The 4,854-nt window shown below is 46.4% G+C and overlaps 1 pseudogene; it reads left to right on the forward strand.

Moving 5' to 3' along the window:
- Positions 1-619: 619 nt before the first annotated feature.
- LOC100338813 (gamma-aminobutyric acid receptor-associated protein-like 1 pseudogene) lies at positions 620-967 on the forward strand (annotated as a pseudogene).
- Positions 968-4,854: the final 3,887 nt, after the last annotated feature.

Genomic DNA, 4,854 nt, shown 5'->3' on the forward strand with positions numbered 1-4,854 from the left:
TCTGTCATCTACCTAGAGAACTGGAATTGAGTTCCTGGCTCCTAGCTTGGGCCCCTGATCCCAGCCATTGTATGTGAGCCAGCAAAAAGGAGCACTCTCTGTTTCTCAAATTAATTAATTAAAAAAATAAAGGAGTCTGAAGAACATATGGAGAAGTGTTCTCCATAAAAAGGTGGAGAAATTGTCTGTTTTTGTGAGATAACAGGAAATAGAGTATTAATGGACACATACCTGCGAAGGTATTTGGAGGCAGAATTAAGAACAAGTGAGTTGCCTTCAGTGATCCACTTCTGTACCAAGTGGTCATTTTATACAATTAACAGAAAAGGATGGCTAGGCAAGTAACAGAATTCACTGGAAAGCATTTTATGTCCATTTCAGAATGACTCTTTTTTGGAGAGCTGCCCGCATTTCTTCACCTGGCCGCTTACCACCTCCAGGCCAGGGGCCCAAGGTCTCCCTCCTGAGCCCTGGGGCAGGCGGCCTGGTGAAGGCTTCGGACTCTTCTGTGGCCACCCTGGTGCCACAGAAGTAGGCCGAAGGCTCTGAAATGCGAGAGGCAATCTTCCATGAGTGTGGTAGGGCCCGTCAGGGGCTCTTGGAAAACCTGCGGTCCATCATGAAGTTCCAGAACATGGAAAATCACTCTTTTGAGTATCAGAAAAAGGAAGGAGAAAAGATCCGGAAGAAACATCCCGACAGGGTCCCCGTGATTTTTGGAGAAGGCACTTAAGCCAGTGTGCCAGACCTGGTCAAGAGGAAGTACCTAGTGCCCTCTGACCTCACTGTTGGCCAGTTCTACTTAATCCGGAAGAGGATGCCCCTGAGCCCCGAGAGCACCTTATTCTTTGTCAACAATACTCTCTCTCCCATTAGTGCCTCCATGGGCCAGCTGTATGAGGACAACCATGAGGAAGACTATTTTCTAAATGTGGCCTACAGCAATGGGAGTGTCTATGGGAAATAAGTGTTGGAAGCCCAGCAGATGGGAGCACTTAGACTTGGGGGTAAGGAAGGGGTGTGTGTGAGACCTGGGGAAAGAGCAGAAGGTTCCTACCATGGAGGAGACAGAACTTGAAGACGTGGAGAAGAGATTACACAGCACACGCTATCATATTTTCACATGCTCAGTTCGTACTTTTTGCTGCTTCCTCAGCCCAGGGAGAAAGCATATCAGAACAGAGCTGTTGGATTTGGATTGGATTTGAGGAAGGATTGTGGATGGCATAGTTTTACAGCGTTGCTGAGAATTTTTATACGGTTTTATAGGAGGATCAGAAGGGTGGGCCGGGGCGGGGCACAGATGGTTGTGGTCCAATGGTGACTCCCTTCTCACCATTCTAGTTTTTGACAGTCACATGAGACCAAAAGAGGAGGGAATGGGAATGTTTGACAATGTGTGGTGGTGGATTGTCGCTCCCCCATTCGCGGAGGAACGACACTGGACCCCGCGCTGTTCTTTCTGCCCGGCCCTTCCCAGGTTTGCTGCCGTTCGTTCCCCCACTTGCGGAGGAACAATGCTGTCCCGGGTTAGCTGCCGGCCCCCCCACCTCCGCAGAGGGGCGGCACCCCTGCCACTTTCCCCGCTTCCACGGAGGAGCGGCACACCGCTGGCCGGCTCTCAGGGGTTGCGCAGATGTTCTTCAGATGTTCCTGGTGCATGTTGTTTCTCTCCTCCTGTATAGTCCTCTTCCACCAATCCATACTCTGCTGCCCACATGCCGAGCACGCTGCTCTCCTCCAATCAGAAGCAGGATCAGCTCCTGCAGCTTATCAGTCAAACTGGCGAGAGGCAGCTGTGTAGGAGTTGTTTGCTGTCTCTCAGCACCATATTGTGGGAGATCAGATGCATAGAATTAGTCTTAGTAGTTCCAGTAATTTAGTCGTCTCGGTTGCTCCCCACAGTGGATGGTGCCTTTTGGAAATTAAGCCCATTGTAACTGAGGCACTGTGGTCTTCCACGATTCCTCCCTTCCACCCAAATCATATTGTCACACAGAAACATCTCAGTGCCACCCCAGTGATGGTAACAGACACAGGCAGAAATTGAGATGGCACTCTCTCACCCTGAAAACAGGGGTCTGCCCTGAAGGTGGTTGTGATTGTGAGGTAGGTAGGCTACCTAGCACTGGACTGGAATGGACTTGAGTGCTGAGCCTGTCTGTCTAATCAGTGCTCTCTCTGATGCCCCTTGTCCCACACCTCCCTTGGGATATAATGGGCCTCAGACCTTTCCAGTTGCAGGCTAAAACTACTCCCTAGTGTATCCTCTAGTGTTTCCAGGTGTAGGGACAGAGCTGTCTTAGCTGTGGAAGGGGCAGGTGGCTCTCCAACTGCCGCTCATCCAGATTTCCTCCTCTCCTGCTGCGGTGCCCTCAGTCTCACGTGCACAGGAATGCACGTGGTGGCCAGCTGCTTCCTTCCTTCGATTGTCAACACTGCAGCTGCTCATTAGAAAAGCTGGGAGAGCTGACTTGCAGTCTTTAATGGGGATTTTACTGATCTGTTTGCATTCCAGGGGTTATATGGGGTGGGAGTGGGGCCCAAGAATTGTACTCGGACAGAACATTTCCTTTCTTCTCTGCTAATAGAAAGAGTCCTTTCTGTTGGGAAGTCTGTGTGTCAGTTCTGTCAGCTGCAGGTTCTTGTGTAACAAAGTCAGTTCTCTCGGGCCTCAGGAATAATTATTGCTCACCTTAAAAACTCTAAAAAAAACCCAAGAAGAATGAGTCTTTCTCTTCTTGATATATGTTTTCACAATCCATCTTTTCTCTCCTACTCATCTGCGACAGAATACAACTAGATAAATCATGCTGATTGGTGTTTTTAGTATACATAATATATGGTTATATTAAATATAGCATATATATTTTCCGTGTATTCTTGGGAAAGAGGCTATTTTTCAAGGAATTTGATACCTACCTTCTATTAGAGGAAGAAAATTTCTGTTGCTTCATTGAGGTTTGCAGAATAGGGGGCATCATGTGCAAACAAGAGCACAAAATACAGCAGATAGTATCCTTAAGTAAGTGGTCTATTTTCATGTTGTGAGAAAAAGCACATATAGATTTGAAAAAGTCATTGTTTAAAGGAAGGTAAAGTAAATGCAGCAAACCTTATTTCATGGCTTTGATGAAGTTATTAATTTCCTGTAAAAATGCAACAGATCCTCAATTTTCAGAGGAAAATGTATAAAATAAGGAAAGTTTTTCCGCCTGCTATTTATGTGTGAATACAGCATGTAATTCATGTTTCATTGCCACTTGTCAAAGCTAAATATCAAAATCCACAGGAAAGTATGGTTTTCAATTGCTGTAATCTAAAAAATAGTTTTGGTGACCATATTGTGACAGCCCTTCTTGGATAGCTACAAGAATTGTACAGTGGTTCAAATGTTTCCAGGTATTTTCAAATGTATTACCTAATACGAGCTCACAAAACTGTTCTTTTGGGGCCTGAGCTGTGGTTTAGCAGGTTAAGATGCTGCCTGCAACACTGGCATCTGATATGGGTGCAGAGTTACACACACAGAAAGATAGAGAGAGAGAGAGAGAGAGAGAGAGAGAGACTGAAGCTGACCTTCCATCTCCTGGTTTGTACTGCAAATAGCCACAACTGCCAGGGCTGGTTCAGGCTGAAGCCAAGAGCCAGGAGCTTCATCCTGGTCTCCCACATGGGTGGCAGAGGCTCAAACACTTGGGCCAGCCTCAGCTGCTTTCCCAGGCATATCAGCCAGGAGCTGGATCTGAAGTGGAACAGCTTGGAATTGAGTTGGTGCCCATAGGGAATACTGGTGTTGCAGACAGCAGCCTAACCCACTACACCACAATGCTGGCTCCAAGTACCATTTTTTTATTTACTTTAATGACAATGATTTTTTTTAAAGATTTATTTATTTATTTGAAAAGCAGAGTTACAGAAAGAGGAGGAGACAGAGAGATAAATTTTCTATCTGATGGTTTACTCCCCAAATGGCCGCAAAGGCCTGGGCTAGGCCAGGCCAAAGCCAAGAGCCAGGAGCTTCTTCTGGGTCTTCCACCATGTGCAGGGACCCAAGTACTTGGGCCATCTTTCACTGCTTTCCCAGGCCAATATTGGCTGCTTGCTTTGCATGCAGAGACTTTACCTGCTATGCCACAACACTGGTCCCAGCAGAAGCTATGTCTAAGCAAAATGTTATGGCAACAGCTTGGTTTTGACTGCTTATAGTAAAATGTGAGAAGAGAAAATTATCTTAAGGGTGGAATTGTTGCTCAAAAAGGAAGCAGAACTTAAAAATTTGAAAAATCCTCAGAAACCATAAGGACTGCTATCCCTACTACAGGCCCAGAGTGCAAAAGCCCTAGTATTAGCAGGGCAATTGCAAGGAGCTCCCATTAGAGCAGTGCCTAGTGGAGAATCAGGAGTGGGGCCATACTCATGACCTGTCAAACCACCACCATGTGATTCCAGCCCATCAGAGTCAGGTCTGTGCCCCAGGCACAGAGCTTATTTGGATGTGGAGCCTGCTAATGTCCTGGGAAATGTGGCAGAAAATAGGCCAAACGTTTGGGCCCCTGACACTTGTGTGGGAGACCTGGATGAAACTTCTGGATCCTGGCTTTGACGTGACCCAGCTGTAGCCTTTGTGGTCATATGGGGAGTGAACCAGCAGATGGAAAAATCTCTCCCTGACTTGCACCATATTCCCCAACCCTTGCTCCGTAACTCTGCCTTTCAAATAAATAAATAAATCTTTAAAAAACCCACACACACACAAAAACGTCTCTTGAGGTTTATGAAAAAAAATGTGCATTATCTTTTTTCACAAACTCTTTGAAGCCCCATTGTGTACCTGTATCAGAGTGGATATTC

This window comes from Oryctolagus cuniculus, chromosome 3, assembly GCF_051225735.1.
Source record: "Oryctolagus cuniculus isolate XC-2025 breed Fujian yellow rabbit chromosome 3, ASM5122573v1, whole genome shotgun sequence".
NCBI lineage: Eukaryota > Metazoa > Chordata > Mammalia > Lagomorpha > Leporidae > Oryctolagus > Oryctolagus cuniculus.